General features: G+C 41.0%; 1 long non-coding RNA gene across 1 annotated transcript; it reads left to right on the forward strand.

The window, feature by feature from the left end:
• Positions 1 to 304: 304 nt before the first annotated feature.
• Positions 305 to 16,941, forward strand: LOC135290099 (uncharacterized). The gene is made up of 3 exons (XR_010352814.1): positions 305 to 453; positions 3,726 to 3,798; positions 16,843 to 16,941. It is a non-coding gene; the product is annotated as an uncharacterized LOC135290099 (long non-coding RNA).
• The last annotated feature ends 205 nt before the right edge of the window (positions 16,942 to 17,146 follow it).

Raw genomic sequence — 17,146 nt, forward strand, 5'->3', positions numbered from 1 at the left:
GATCTCATAGCAATAGCAACACGAGTGATCACTCTTCCTGATTTTTTTACTTTATTTTTTCAATACTTCTGGCCCATCTGAGGCAGGGCTCCACAGGCAATTCAGGATAGTTGGAAGCATTAGTAAGCCAGAGTATGAAAGGTCAAATCAAATTTAAAAAGCAGTTTTTAACTGTATGTTTGTTTCTTACATTCCTACTTTCCCCACCAGCCTCTCCACACACAGAATTTCTTTATGACCTCTAGGTCCCTCAGAGGGAAATAAACAGCCTGTTGCTAAGGGTCTTTACCTGTGGGTCTGATGCCACCAGTTACTGTCTCATTCCATCTTCTAAACTGGAAAACAGTTAAATCCAGACTCATTTTGTGGTGATGCCTGGGAGGAGCCAGTTGGCAGCAGAGACAGCATGCATAAAGTGGGAGAGAGCATCAGTGCCAGCAGAGAGGATCACAGGTATTGTGGGGACAGAGATGCAGAGCATCTTCTCATGGATGGGAGGCAGTGAGGCACAACTCCTTTTCTCAGCTCTGTGAGGGGTCAGGGATGAGAGCTGACGTGCTGGTTCCTTGGGTTTCAGCTGTGCAGATTAAATCTGTAGCTTCCTTTTGTGATGAGAGGCAGGGACTGGGGCCTGTCAGGGAGAAGGCATTTGAAATGTTGAGAGATGAGCCACCTCTCTGCAGTGTATATTCTCTTAAGCAAGTACAAAACTTCTATGCTTGCTGCCAGAGTCAGATGTAGAAATATGATGTATATTATTTATCAGAAAAGAAATGCATTAGAACTGGAGTTGTAGCTGTGTTAGTAATCACCCTAACAGGTCTAAACTCCCTATCATTTGTCAGATGAGACTGGAGACACTTATTAATATTTTCCCCTGATGAACCTGTTTCAATTGAATTATTCAATCCATTCTTTTCTATTTGCCACCTCCGTTCTGGCAGTTTCAAGAACCTGGAAGAACATTGTCACATGGACCAAGGGGGTTTGATGTCTGAGAGCCTTGACTCTTCCTTTAACCTTTGTCTGTCTCAGGGAAACAGCTTAGCCTTGGGTCCTGCTGCTTACATGGATGGTGTGACCTAAAGCATTTAATTTGGCACTGCAAGTAAAATCCCATCAAGACTGAGAAGTGTTTGCACCCATTATTCATCATGATGATGATTCAGATCACTTCCTTGAAGAATGAAAGATGAGGTGTAAAATCCAAATCTGGATATACAAATTGTCTTGTCTCAGACATCATTTGATGATTGACATGCCTTCTTTGAGAAGAAAGCATTTCTCTTCACAGCCTAGACCCAGTACAGCTCAGATATTGAAACACTTTCACTGCTTTTTCCAGATATTCTACCAGCAACTTACCTGAATGGGCTAGAGAGGTTGGAATTAGATGTTTATTAAAATCACTCTTCCCTATCTCCAAACCAATGAGTGAGGACCATTTTTGTGTGATGGCCACATTTTTCAAGGGCTTCAGATTTGGTGCACTGGTCTCAGAGGTTCTTGCTGGGAGAGGCAGGATATTCCATGAGTTGTAATTCTTTTTCACAGTTTTCCAGCCCTGTCAGGGTTCACAGAAGATGCCAGCCCAGCATCTCTACAGCTGACTCAAGAGACTGCAAAGCAAAGGTAGCAGTAATTTAATTGCCCAAACCATGCCTGTGTGCAAGCCACAAGCAACCTCTGCACAGAAGAAAATCACACGTTCAGCACATCCTGTGGAGAGCCTGACCTCAGCCTTAGGCAAGGGGACATTCTGTAACACATTCCACAGAATCACAGAATGAACTAGGTTGGAAAAGACCTTTGGGATCATCAAGTCCAACCTATGACCCAAAGCCTCCCCATGGCATTGAGTGCCACATCCATTCTTTTTTTTAAAATGTGCCCAAGAGGCTCCACCACCTCCCTGGGCAGATGATTGCAGTGCCCAAACACTCTTTCAGTGAAAAAAAAAATTCCTGATGTCTAAACTAAACTTTCCTTTGCATAGCTTAAGCACAGCCCCAGCCAGAGCAAGGGGATTTTCCATTACAGTCTGTGTCTTGCTGGATGTACCTGGTCCTCTCCATCCTGCTTTGGCTTCTGCAAGACACCTTCTGCCCACATCCTCTCTCAGCTTCCCTGCTCCAAGTGAGCTGACACAGTGAGCCTCAAAGTCTGCCCTTTTTTAAGGCAGAAATCCAATAAAATATTGATGCCTATGATGGCACCAAATTCTCATCTGTGCTACTGCATTCTTCTCACAGCAGACTAGTTTTCTGCTCTCCATCCTTTCAGGTTTTGGCAGCTACATTATCATCTTTTTCCCACTGCTCTGGCTGCACTTTTGGCACCTTTGTCCTCTTTCTGTATCACTTTATGAGGTCCCTGCTCCTCTATCTCTCCTCTCTCTCTCCCTTCCTGTTCTGCACAGGTCTCCCTTGTCCTCCCTCTCACTTCTCTGCCTTTTTTCTCTGTGTGTCATTTTCCTGGCACTCTTCTTACTGGTCCCTTGCACTGGAATAACACCATCATTTCAAACCTCTCTTTTCTCCTCTCACAGGCCTCTTCCCACCTCCTCAATCCTTCCTCCACATCCTCCTTTTCAGCCTTACACTAAGCTTTCTTCTCCTGAATTTCTCTTGACTAAAAAATGGTGTTCCTCTTTGGGAAATAGCCTCCCTCTAAACAATAATAAAAACAAATAAATAAAGCAGCCTTATTACATTTAAAAAAAACAAAAACAAAAAACAAACAAACAAACAAAAAAAACCAAAGGGAAAAAAAAAACGGCTACAGCATGGAGAATTGTGTTACACCTTCAATCCCAGACATCTGTTTACTCTGTCTCTTTGTTATGGGAAATTGGAAGTATTTCAGTTCATCTGGAACTTTGGGTAGACCTGGTATTTGCAGGGTGGAAAAATGTGATGGCAATTTTGTCATAGAAGGAAAACTACCATAAAACATTTAAACTATATGTTTGCCATGACAATTTCTTTTGGACAATATATACATACACAAAATGATCCATGGGTACATAAATGTACAGATATAATTAAGAAAAAAAAAGAATTCTCAAATGCTTTGTTTTGTTTAAGTGTTTACAATTACTCATTTTGGTGGAAGTTTGCCTAAGTTATTTTTATGGGGTTTATCATCCCTTCCCTTAACCCCTCTTTTATCATCATCACAGATTTGATATCTTTCTGTCATATATTATAGTCAGAGTGTGACTCTGAAGGAGCATGGAGCATTTCTAAGTCTCCAGAAACTGACAATTGACAGATTGCATCTGAATGCTGAAGAATATATGACAAAAAATTTATATTTATCAAGTTGCATATCATATATATACATACACATACACACACCACACGCAAATGACAAATAATAAAGGCGAGTTTCTGTTTGTAAATTACTCTGCCTGTTGGTCCAAAACACTAGCAAGAGACCAAATATTCCACATTACACTGACTATGAAGTGCCCTGGTGCAATCCTGCACTTGAACGTGTGCTTAATCTTGTGAGTGTTACAGTGACAGTCAGGGTACATAAAGCACAGTCAAAGTTAAACATATGCTTAATTGCTTTCCTGAAATATGACCTCCAATTTATAAACAATAAAACAGAGTTGGAAAGCACAGTAACCCCTATGCATGCTCCTCAACCAAGTCAATTTAAAAAGGGTGCCTAAGAAAGAAAAAACAATTCATCAGAGATCTGTGTTTTTTTCACAGCTACTTGCTGAGAAAAGTGTAAGAAATTCCCAAAACTGTGACTGGGCTTGCAGGAAGCGATTACCCAAAGCAGGTGAGCCTTCTCAAATGGATTAGGCACAGGCAACATCTGTATTCATGTATCTGTGGTGGATATGATGGAAATAGTGTACCCAAGAAGTCACATCTAATGTGTGTCTGAGTTAGCAGCTAAAGCTTTTCTTTAGCCTCCGGTGATTTATTTAATAACAAGCTGTTGGGCTGAGACAAAATAAGGGATATGAAAATAAAGTTTCCCAAGAAAGGTCAGATGATCACCAACCAGCAGATATAATATAATTCAAAGCTGTTTGTCTGGATGTGAATTCACTGACCTATGGTTTCAGTTGCTTGACTCACAGGAGGTGACCTCTCCTTCCCTCCCCATCCTAAAGTTGTGTAGTTGGCTTAATTTGTCAGAGTTCTGCCTCATTTGATTCTCCAGGAATAAGTGCTGCATTTAGAAAACAGCTTCTCCTTCCTCAAAGTCTTGAGCCTCAGGGTCAAAATAAATGTCAGCTTTCAGTGGTTTTTTTAAACATTTTCTTAAGAGTAGGCAAAAGGGACCTGAGCAAAGACTGTGAAGAGCCTAGAAATGCAGTCAATTTACAAAGCTCTGAAAAAAACATGTGTATTTGTGCACAATTCAATTCAGCCCCTGGTACAAACTGTGTAAAGAAGCCAGGTGTCCCAAACAAGAAGACTGTGTTGCCCCATCTGCAGTGTCTTTCAGAGAGATCACAGCCCAGCGCGGAGCCAGGAGCTGCAGTCCCTCATGGGCTCTGCAATTGTTGTTCATAGTGATACCTGGAGAAGAATTTTGTAATTCTCTTATGAAGGAAAAGATACCACAACCTTGAAAAAAGGGAATAAAATGTGGTTCTGCTGCAATGTCTGTTGGCTGGGCTGATGGTTTGGCAGCCCAGTGCTTATACTGAGACACTGGGCTTTGTTATTTCCTTTATCCCCATAGCCCAGTGCCCCTAACAGACCTACAAGGGTTCTTATTCAAGCAGAATAACCAGGCTGTCCTCCTTGGACCTTCCCTGTCAGTTACAAATTAGATTAATGAAGGCACCACAGAGGCAGAGGAAAGGAAGGACAGACACTGCATAGAAGAAGAAAAAGAATGGGAGAAAGCACAAGAATGTAAAGAAATGTAGGATCTCTGCAGCTAAAAATTATGTAGGAATGGGAGTGTGTAGCAGATGTTCAAGGGGAAGACAAAACAAATGTGACCAATATTTTGCCAAACCCCTGACACACTGAAACAGAAGTATTAAACTGAGGAGTAATGCAAACACACACAGTAAAACATCTGAATAATGTTAATTGCATCCTGTAGAGCCGTGCCTTTAGGAGTATGATTTAAGCATTCTAGACTAAGCTGGTTTTTATCTTTAAAGACATATTTTTCCTTGTGCTTCTTTATCATTGCATACCCTTAAGTGAAAGAGGGTGTTATAAAAACAATAAAATATTATTTTTGCACCAGGAGGCAAAGGAGAAAGCAGGAGGAAGAGACAGGTTGGTCCTGTTTCATTTGAACCAAAAAGAAACTTTGAGGTGTGCGTTTCCTCTGCTAGTTGCTTTATGAACATTTGCAAACAAAGAGATGAATCATGGGCTCCAGGCTGTCATGGACAATAGTTCAGGCTAATGAGAATAACACTACAGTATGGTAGCTTGAGATGTCCTCTTATCAACCAACAGCATTCACAGAACAAAGAGGAAGACCATTCATTTATATTTGTTGATATAAGAAGGTAAAAAGAGGAATACTTTTGATCTTAAATCAACAAACATTTGGTCTGAGGGCAAACAGAATTTTTAACTGTTGCACATGAAACGGTACTATTCCAATATAACAGTGTATGTTTAACTGTAAGGAGAAAAAGGAATGTTTTGATTGTGAAAATAATCAATAGGAGAGTTAAGATCAAGGCACAGTCTGTGAAAGGTGTGATTGGTGTCTCAAGCCTGTTAGGATATGCCTGTGCTGTGTGTTTTTTCATTTGCTGAAGCAAAGCTCTGAGCTGAAAGAGCAAAGTGCCTGTATTCCTCCCCAGGGTACCTGAGGGGCCTCGTTCAGCACAAAGCTCTGAGTGATGGCAAACACAACACCTCTGCCAGGTCCTGCTGCCCACAGCCCCTGTGCCTGTGCAGCTTGGGCTTTAACAGGCACCAGGCTCCAGATGTCTTTTCTCCTGTACAAAACAGCACAAGGCAGAAATTAAACTAGGCCCTGCTGGGCTGTTAATTAGTGAGTAGACTCATAATTTTTATTTGAAGTATTAACCCAAGCAGAATTATCAGAACTCATAAATTTGAGCACAGATGTATCAAACTTGGAACTACTGGGGAAAATGTTTTAAGTGGCAAGTTGGTTTCTGGGAGATGGGGATGAGGTGCAAGGGGTCCCTGTCAGGCAACCCTGCAACCAGAACTGTAATTTTTGGGGTTTGTGTGAATGATCCTTTTCTACAGCCAGGAGGGACTCTGAATTCTTCCTGGCTTCCAGGGGGAAGCCTGGGAGCTTTCCACTTGACACCCATTAGGACCTCCTGTAACAAAAATAACTGAATATTCATTTTACATTCTTGGGAGGAAACATGCACAGCACCCAAAAAATTACCTGGGGTGTGGGTGCTTTCCAATCTCCTTCTCACACCTTAGGCAGTGTGGTGCTCTGTTACACACGACAGACTTAAATGTTACTTGATTAGAACATGGTGTGCTAGAAATTGAGGTGGCCATGATGAAATTCCTCTAGAATAGCATGGTGAGATCATCATGCAGTGCCCTTGATCCCTTACAGAGAAGGAGAGCTGTTTCCACTGCCCCAGGCAGAGTGCAGCAGCCCTCTCACATGCAGTGGATCCCATTTGCTCTCTTCAAGCATATTTTTAATAATGCCTGGTCATGAAGTCTCTAAATCTGCATTGATGTCTCATTAAAATACTTGTCTTGTATAAGGTACAATACATTGAAAAAAATATTTATTTGTCTTTCTCTATTAAAGTGTAGTTAACCTGTGATTCTACACAAGAAAACATATTTGAGATTACTGATATCATTCCCATCTCCAGACAGTTTCACTCTCCTTTTCTCTGATTGTTCTTGAAATTTTCAGGCCCTCTGTGGACACCCACAGTCTTTGAAGAAGATGTTTTTCTTCCTTGCTGATTGATAAATGTTTCTCAGGTTCTCCTGACAGCCAAATCCCCTTGTATTTGTGAGATCTGATTAACAGAGCACTAAATTTCAACTAAAATCAAATCAGCAACACCCACTGTGAGATCTGCTTTCTCTTTACATCTGCATAAGTTAAGCTTGATTTGTTGGTATATTTTACTCCAGGGTTTGTTCATTTGTTGCCTTTTTTATGCATTTTTGCCTGTGCTAGTGACTTCAAAATGATAGCTCAACTCCCTTGTCTCCCCATCCCCAGTTTTTTTCTTATCTTCTTGTCCTTTTGGAAATATAACCACATGCACTTTCTTTATCTCTTTGTGGGGCCAAATCTCTTATCACACAACTTACCTTCTTCAGGAGACGGCATTGCCAATACTGTAATAGTTTATCACCAGACTGATAGTTAATAGCTCTGGCTTTCTTGTCATAATAAGCCCTTTTTTTGTCTCCATTGTGCCTTTTCTTTGCTTTTCTCTTGTCTGTTTGCTTGCCTTATTAAATGCAGAGCACTCAATTTCTGTAATGTGTTATATTTTCTTCTGAAGAAATCTTTGCCTCCTACTGCTTTTTCTTCACTATGTGCTCAATCCTCTTCAATTGTTCTCCCAATTACCATCTCAAACACAGAAAGACCTGAAATGTCTTGGGGTGCTTCCAAAACTGAAAATACTGTGGGAAAGAAAAGCAGCCAGTGCACTTACTTCATCTTTAATAAATATACACATCTCTCTGTACAAGTGTATTTGTCAGGCTAAATGCCAGAGCAAATCCTGCCCTTTTGTTCTCATTGATGGAAGAGGTATTAGTCCACCCTTTAAGTGGCCTGTGAATGCTGACCCTCTCCTAAAAAAATCACGTTTAATAAACCACATGAAGGAAGGAGAGAAGAGGAAACAGGAAAAGAAGAAATATACCATGCTGGAAGTAGCTGAGAATTCTATACTCCTTAGGACATTATTGGACTCCAGCTGAGAAACCAGATGGAGCTGGACTGAGCCTACTCAGCACAGAAAGAAGCAAGATTATGATTGATGTGTTTTTCCCTTTTACTGAGGCCTGTCTTCTCTCTGATTGTTTACCTTGTAACCACCTTGGGCCAATTGACTGAGCACACTTTATAATGTCTTATTTCCTAAATGGAAAACCATGTCCAATTCACATGCCTAATATGCCTTTCCCAAATTAGTTTTCATTGTAATTTACAACTCAAGCCACATAAATCAACTGAACATAGCAGAAGACATCCATAACTTGGAATTTTACTTGTCTGAGTTCTTCTTTAATAATCACTGCATGACTTCACTGACAATAGCCAAAAATCTCATTTTAAGTCATGCACCTTTAGATATCATGCACCTTTAAGATCCTTTGCTTCATGTTAAAATAATGATGTTGCTTGAGGTGGGGTCAGGGGTGATTGGGATTTTATTTTATTTTGGTTTGTTTTTTTCCTAGAAAAGGCACCTTACTGCATGTTGTGATTGCAAATGATGCCTTCTACAGCAAGCCAGTCCAGACAAGCCACTTAGGTACAGCTTCTCAAAATCCACATTTAGCATTCTATAAATACAGGGCAGTGAACTGTGTGTGTAACATCAATTTGAAATATTACCATCACAGGGATGGAAAATACGAGTAACAATGAGAAAACACACAATGATGAAAAGCATACACTGCAAAGGAGGACAAATTCTTCTCTTAATATAAGTTTCACAGGATTTTAAATGTTTTTAAATAAACCCCTCCAGCCTAAGCTGTAGAAAGGCTTTTGTAGTGCTCCAAATGTGATGTTATTATATTTCAGTGTGGTACCTTCATGGCTCTGTAGGATACCAGGTATCCAAGGTTTCTTTTGGCAATGGCCAAATTGTCCAAGCTGCTCTTCAAGACTGTGAGCAATCACACCCAGAAACAAAAAAATCAGAGTAGGAACTCAAACAATTGCTCATGGGAAAGCCTCACTTAAGCTCTAGTGTCCAACATTCCAGGGCAAGAGAAAAAGTAGATTAAAATATTTTTATAAGGTACCTGTAGCTTTACCAAAAGCATGCAGCAGAAATTCCAGTCTAACATTTTATATGTTCATTGGGAGAACCAATTTTTTTTAAGCCTATACAGACAAACTGCATTTTTCATAATGAAATTATGGAAGTGGCAGAGAGTGGTTTTTCAACTGACAGGGAACATGACAGCTATTTGGTACAAAAACAGTCAGCAAAAATTATGTTTCCATATGATTTGGATCATATTGGGGCTGCAAAATTAATATATATGACTCTTCCTATGGTGCCTGAGTCTCATGCCTCACAGGCTTGGTTCTTACCATGAGAATTTCAGTGAATCTAGTAACTTTAACTTTAGTCCCATTTATAAAAATGTTCTAAAGCCTGAAGTTTATAAGTAAGATATATAAGTACATGCATAAAATTCTACATTAAAATGGCAGACAGAAGAAAATAAGATATGTCCAGAAAAGACTGAGAGACTGAATTTGGGCCTAATATGGAAGAGTATAAGAATAATTCATCCTTGCAGAGAGATATTAGCTGTGTAGTACTACAAAAGACAGAGACTGCCAGGTTCAGCTACAAATGGTTACATTAATCTCCAACTGGGAATAGAGTTTAAATGAAATTCTGAAGGCAAATGAATCATCTCAACATTTTTGCTCAGAGCCTGCTTTCCTGTAGTTTTTAGCAAGGTTTGGAACAGATTTTAGAGATGAAGGAAGTTCCAGTTTCTCAGGTCATCCTGTTGGGCTCGAGCGTGCGTCCTGTGGTCTCAATATGGTACAGAAATATTGTTCTCCACATCCATTATCTGCCAATTGCAGCAAGGTGACACTCCTGCTGAAGGGAGATCCTGGTGTATTCTGAACAAAGGCTTAAGGCTTATGGCATCAGCAGCAGCAGATTTGAACTCTTGTTTAACTTGTGGAACACAGCGTGGTTCCACGGGAAACCTGCTGCCATTGTGCCACTGGCATTCAGCAGAGAGAGGGGATTGCATTTTGAGGGTTTTTTTATTTGTTTTTTTTTTCCCCTTCACATTGTTTTTCCAAGGCTTTTTAGATGCAGAAGATCCCTTTTTCCCAATTTTTCCTTTGATTTGCAGGGGTCAGGGGCAGGTCACATGCACCAATTCTGTCACTGCTTCTCATCATTTTACCTCTGGTAAAACCAAGTTGTTGCCTGGGATAGGAGCTGGAATTCTGCTCAGTGAGGCAGACATTGGTGGAGCCTTTCCTGGAAGAATTAATCAGCCTTGCATCTGAGTGGGTCAGAAGCAGCATCTACAACTCATGGGCACCCAGAGATCCGAGCTCTGCTTGCTGCTGGGACCTGCCTTGTTTCTAGGTAATCACTGCCAGCTACCTCTGCTTCCTTTGGTGCTCTCTGGTTGGTTTGTGAGCTCAGGGCAGTGCCTAATAGGCAAGACCTGGTTTTCCAGGGCCTCAGTAAGTCTCTGTAAAAAATCAAAAAGAGCTTCAGCATTATATATACAAAGCTTATGCAACTCCTCCTCAAAGGGCTTTAAATTAGTCAGGCTAATCTAATTATTTCACCAAGTAGTGGACTTGTCTCTCTTTATGCAAAATACCCCAAATATTGTAAAGACTCCAAGTTATCTGGCCACCTTCCAGTTAATTAACTTAACACTGAAGGAAGTACTGAAAAACAAAATTAAAAGCCATCCAATTTCTAGACATCCCAATTCCTCACAAAAAGTAATGCCATTACATCTGTCTTCACTTAGAATATGTAAGCTACTTTCATATGACCCTAAACCTGACTTTTTTATTTCTCATTCTTAATCACTACTTGATTAAAAAAAAAAAATAAAAGCACTAACACCCACACAATTGATTCCAGTTACAGAGAGAACAAATACAGGTATTTAGTTTGTCAAAATGCAGAAAGAATCATCTGGCCCAGCAGATTCTATTGAAGCTCTCAGACAATAGAGAAATCCTGAGCAGCCAAATCAAAGTTATGATCAGAAAAACAAGAGCAGCATGTTCCCAGAGGGGTTGTCCACGTGCTTGGATCTGTGTTGTCCCTAGGGACACAGGCAATTCAGGTGGCCATGCAGGTAAATGGCAGCTGCTTCCCACATGGCTGGGAGGCATCTGGGTGGGATCAGGGAGTGAGCTGTTGGAATGGAATCCCATTTCTGCTGGCACCTTGGTCACAGTTCTCTTCATGTGTTGTTTGCAATGGATCTGTTTCTGTCTGTAAAATTAAGAATGCATGCAAACCTTTGCACAGTGGTTGGCTTTGTTCCTGTACACCTGGTAATACTGTTAAGATTTATTTCTCTACTGTCGCGCTGTTTTCAGTGTCCTTTTTGGACGCATTCTTTTTTCTATAATCAGGTTTAATAAACATGAGCTTAATGCAGATACCATAAGAATATAATATCTGAGTTACCAGCAGTTTTTCCCACGATGCAGGTGGGAGAAATTGGCAGGTCAAAAATTAAATTAGCTCTACCTGCTAGAACTGGTACAAGCTAAACTTGATAAAAAGCCAATGGAACCAAAACTATACCTACACCAAAATGAATCTGTGGCTGGCTGCTGAACCCCTGCCCCTCCAGCCCCTGACCTCTGGGTCTTGCTCTGTCCAAGGAATGACACTGGAGGAGCAGAGCAGCATCTGAGGCTCGGTCAGAAAATCCTGTGCTTTTTACCCAGCTCTTCTGCTGGGTAAAACTCTGCAAGTTTATTCTATATCAACCCATTCTCTCCATCCTGTGAAGCGTGCACAGACCTTCCTTCTCTCCCTGTGGCTTGGAGAGTGGAAGTGGGGCTGTAGCACAGCCCCAGGGAGGTGTGAAAGGCTGCATGGGGCACAACCACACTTTTGAGCAAGGCACAGACTTAGTGCTGCTCCATTTCCATGCAGCTCACATGCTCTGCACACAGAAGTGTGAGAGAAAGTCAAGTGTTAATGCCAGTCAACAGAAAATCTCCATTTTCCATCACATTGGTCGTCTTAGGAGAGCTCAAAAATAGGAAACTCACATAGGAAAAATCAATATTACATTAAATTACATATGTGAAGAGCTCTCCAAAGTCAACACCAAGTCAGGCTGATGAGCTACAGGACAGTGTTGCTGCATTGCTTGATGCAATCTGAAATGTTATTCTGTATGTTCAGGTATGGAGCATGATGTCTTTTTCAGTATTTCTTTTACTCTTTTAACTTTAATCCTCTTCATTTATTCCTTTTTGCACCTGAGCAATGTTATGTGCAGGAGGAATAAGTACATCTCTGTCCTTTGCCATCCTCTCAAGCAGATGGGTGCAAAGGATCTGATCTTGCATCACTGAAATCAGAGGAGTGCTGCTGCTGAATGAATGCACAGACACATCAAGCTCATGGTGCAGAAAAATATTCACACTTTACCTCTCAATGATGTCTGAGTTCAGGATCCTGAGGCCTCCAGCACCCTCCACTGCTTGCAAGCACAGCTAGAGTGGAAGGAAGTGGCTTTTCACAGGCTGTTCCTCAACACACCATGCAACTGCAGACACACATGCAGGGCAGAACACAGCATCTTGTATTTTCAGCAGGTAGCTACCAGCTACAGCAGGTAGCTGGTCCTCAGAAGGTTTTCAGGATCTGAATTCTCACCCATTCAAAAACATCTCTTTTTAAGTAGACTTTAAAAACTGGTTCACTGCTACTGGACAGGACTCAGTTCACAGCCACTTTCTGTACTTAAAAATGCAATTCACCAGCCCCCCCTGTGCCTGCTGCTGAATTATGAGAGCTCCTGGAACCCACTAGGTGGTATAATCATTACACTAATATACTCTAAAGATGTGTTTTGAATTTGTTAGAAAATGCCTCTTACAAAATTAAGCATACACCTCACATCTAAGCCCCCCAGGCTTCCCATTATGCTGGCACACTGCTCCCACTCCTGGAGTTCAGATTGGAAAGTGCTCTCACCCAAGCCTATTATTTCAGGTCCCATGTGAAAATAGGACAGACCCACTGCTTGCTTTGCCTGGCTGTTTGTTACTGAGGGACTTGATAACATCATGAGAGATCCACATTCAAGTCCTTTTCCTTTTCCTTCAACTGTGTTCTCACATGGGTAACAGAAAGATGAGCGTGGTTGGAAATACATGGACAGGGCAGGGATTTATGAGGGAGGGAGATCAGCCTGTGATTTCCTGGAGAAATGTAGCAGTCATATTTATTGAGCATCTGGTAAAGAGGGTTCTAAGGCAAGGATTTGTATGCATTTCTAGAGATAGATAACAAGGGAAGTCATTGTGGGTTAAACCAATCTCTGTGCTTCCCCCAGCAAACTGCAAATTCTGTCTACTGATTTTTTGGTGAAAACAGCCTGGAAAATACAGCTACCCTGAAAGTCGAGGGTCTCTGGGCAGCATCCCAAAGAAAACATGTTGGGAGATCAGAGCAAGGTGGAACAGTGCTAACTCATTTGTTCAACACCGATTCCTGTTCCATGGCATTTACCCACAGCTGAAACAGGTGCCAGGACTCTGTGCATCACTTCTGCCAGAAGCAGAGCCTGCCTCCACAGCAGATGAGCTACTGCTCCACTGTGTACCAAGCTTAAAGTGATTAGGGATTGTCTGCCCCACTAAAAAAATAAAAATCAATGTTTAATGACCAGCTCAATGTTCCAGCAGAGGAAGACGGGTTCATTGTATACAGCAGCTCATACAATGACCCCAGGGTGAAATTGGTATCCTGCTCAGTCTCATTATTGTACCTCCCTGTTGCCAAGCACCTTTCAGCTTCACTCTCATCTGCCTTTTCTCATGAAATTTCTTAATGCTGGAGCATAAAGACGTGGTGACCCTAGAGAGCAGCATGGGGCACACATGCATTTCAGCCAAGAGCTTTGTGGGTCCTAGAGGGACACATTTCTATTTATTCTTTGTCTGTTCATGAGAGGATCTCTTTCTAGCCCCTGCCTATATTACATTTCTTTTTATTCAGTATCACAGCTGGGGAACAGCAGTGTCATTTCTTCATCAGTGCTGCAGAAACATTCTCAGAGATGGGTGGTTTTGTAGCAGGATCCATTTCTGCCGAAAGGACCCACAACTCTTCCCAGGGAGGCACTTCTCACAGTAAAATGAACATTAATACTAAATCCCACTCACACTATGGCAAGCTGCTAGGATTAAACCCTGCTCCTCATGGTATGCTATAAATTCCCAGTGCTTTTAAGGGAAGATTTGCAGCTCTGACAATAGTGGGAAGATAATTTTTACAACACAACTAGCTGTTTTTTAGCTAGTACAACCATGTCTCAGTTGCAGTTTTACCAGATCACATAAATTCTTAAAAAACACCAATTAACACCAATTGGTAAATTGAAAAGTGCATTTACAAGTGTCTACTATAAAACATGGGCATGTTTTTCATATCCATTTGCAACATATAAGAGAAGATACATTGTCCTTATGGGATGAGGGTCCTTTAGTGCTAACTCATAAACCTTACTGCTTGGAAATATCTAAATAACTTCATTTTCTGTACCAGTTTAGTTTACTCCTTCGAGTGTGTTTTTTGCCTACATGGAAATGTAAACTGTTAAAACAAGGGTAATTTATCAGAGTGTTTGGAACTGATAGTCTTGAACAGAGTGTGCATAGGTGTGAGGTCGTCTGTGTCATGTTGCTTCCCCTGCTTGTTGCTGGGGTTCAGATTGATTACCTGAAATGTGCAATCCATTTACAGAGAAAGGAAATGTTGTGTGGGAAACCCAAAGGTGAGGTTCCCTGTTCATGTCAGCCCCAGTAAGATGTCATAGTTTGTATCAGCTGAGGATATAACCCCAAATGTTTCTGGGATGTCAGTTTATTCCCACAGTTTTGTGAGCAGAAGAGAGAAATAAGGGAGTGGAGAATGAAGGAGAAAACTGGAGAAAAATCTTTCTTTTATTTCAGACAAATAGACAGAGGACCTACATATTTTGGCTTTTCTGCCATTTTAGCTGTCATGTGTTGGACACAAATGCATCACAGATAGAGAAATTTGAGATCAATTGACCCAGTGAACTGTTACAAACAAGCACAAGAGGGAGGGCATGCATGATCAGAGCAGGTCTAATCAGAGGTCACAAAACTCAACAGACACTCAGAACTCCACATGCTCTGTGTAGAAGAACTGAAATTAAACAGATGCCAATATTTTAAAAAAATAAAGCAATGCTGAATTATTTTACCACTGAGCTGTTCTTTCTGACCTAGATGGTTCTTTGTTCACAAAAGCCCTCACAAAAGAAAAAGAAAACAAACAAAACCAGAAAAAAAAGACAGTTGCCCAGCTGGGCTCATAAAATGTCTCTGATTTTCCCCAGTGTATGTAGAGTTGGTTTTCATGTCTGCAGTAAGTTGTGTGAAACAAAGAGCCAAGTGTGGGGAAACTATATACTTTTTACTAGAAGAAAACATTCCCTTTTCTAGGAAAAATCAACATTTCACAGAAAGTAGGGGAAAAACCCCACTCTTCTCCCCAGCAAGATCAAAAGGAATAGTGCAGAGAGAGATACTGAGGCTGCCACTTTGGCACTTGGCAGCCACCAGACTTTGGTCAGCTTCTGGAGTGAGTCTGCAGGGATGATGGTGCAGGGAGAAAGGCCCTCACAAGGCAGCTGTGAAGGAAAGACCTTGAAGAGAAATTGTGGTTTGTTTGTCAGTATGGATGCTGTTGGAGTAAGATTTCAGTGTAAGAGTTCCAAAATGTGTAACAGGAGCAGTCAGATTGCTGGGTATTGCCTAAACTTTTGAGAGTTGTGGGATTAATTAAGGCTACTTAAGTTGTTAGCTACTGATATGGATTAATATAGATTGTTGTTATTTTCTGTGCAATTGACATTCTTCACAAAAAAACCCCCAAACCCTGTTATATGTTACTCCTTAAAATAAAGGTTCAGTTAGCTATAGTCAATGAATTTTAATATAAAATAAAAATATGCATCTTCTATCAAAATCTTCCTACACCCACAGACTTACAGATGGCAGAGAGACATATCATTTATACCACAATATTTCTTGCTTTGGAGGATCTTTTCTTTGTTTAACATAGCCTCCAAATTAACATGCAACTGCATATAATTTTCCCTACTATGAGTAATAAATGCCTAATATACATCCATTTAGTGAGTTCCTGCTTTTCTCCTGAACCAGACAAATGCTAACTCTGCTAAACTGGGATAAAATATGCCCATTTTCTTCATTTTTCTTCAACAGCTCAGTTCACTTAAGGACTGATGGATAACAATAATAATAGCCATGGAGAACTGTGGCTATCAAACCTGTCTTCCCTGAAAACCTGGCCATTCTCACAGGTTTTACTGTCACTATCTATTGCTTTTAATGTAAAAGGCTCCCTCTACTAGAATGCAGAAATTCAGATAAAGTGTTTTCTCTGTAGAAATATTTTTGATACAGTTTTGTGGGGGATTTATGCTCAAATGTACTTAAAAAATCATAAAATTAGGCAATATATTGACATACTTTATATAGTAGTGAGGAGAGGGGAAAAGTAATTTGAAACATATTTTTACTTGCTTTCTGCTCCTCGTATGTTTGGCATTTCTAAAGAAAGAGGATTTCCTGAGTGAAGTCAGAGATTTTCTTTGCCCAGTGACCTATCTCCTGGCAACACTATGTTAAAAAGGGGGATATTTTTTAGCTAGATCACCCATGCCCTCAAAAAGCAGTATATACATTAATGGTACTTAGAGATTGCTCAATCCATTCTTTAATCTCTTACAGTGGAGTCCTATAGCACATCTCAATCCATTCTCCATATTGATTTCTTGTGTGTATCAGGTATCAAAGAAAGCACCAACAAAACTGAACAGCCTGATAAAATTTGTTTGTTCTCTGCACTCTTTTAATTAGGTGGGTGAGATGAAGGAGAAGTAAATAACAGCACAACAGGAGGGAAAGGAAAGCGAACTCCAAAACATCTGAGAGATTAAACCCAACCCCGCAGAGTCCTTCAGCTGTTCAGGGTCTCACAGCACATTCATCAGTGATGCACAGGGGCTTTGCCACTGTTCCTTGGCACAGCCACTCCCTGTGGGAGCTCTCCATGGCTTCTCCTCCCAGTGCAGCCTCCAGCCCGGGAGCTCACACGGATCTCCCTGCCCTGCTCAGGCTCTGCAGCTCGGGGCTGGAGCTGTGCCTGCTCTGAGCTCATTCT

This window comes from Passer domesticus, chromosome 1, assembly GCF_036417665.1.
Source record: "Passer domesticus isolate bPasDom1 chromosome 1, bPasDom1.hap1, whole genome shotgun sequence".
Lineage (NCBI taxonomy): Eukaryota > Metazoa > Chordata > Aves > Passeriformes > Passeridae > Passer > Passer domesticus.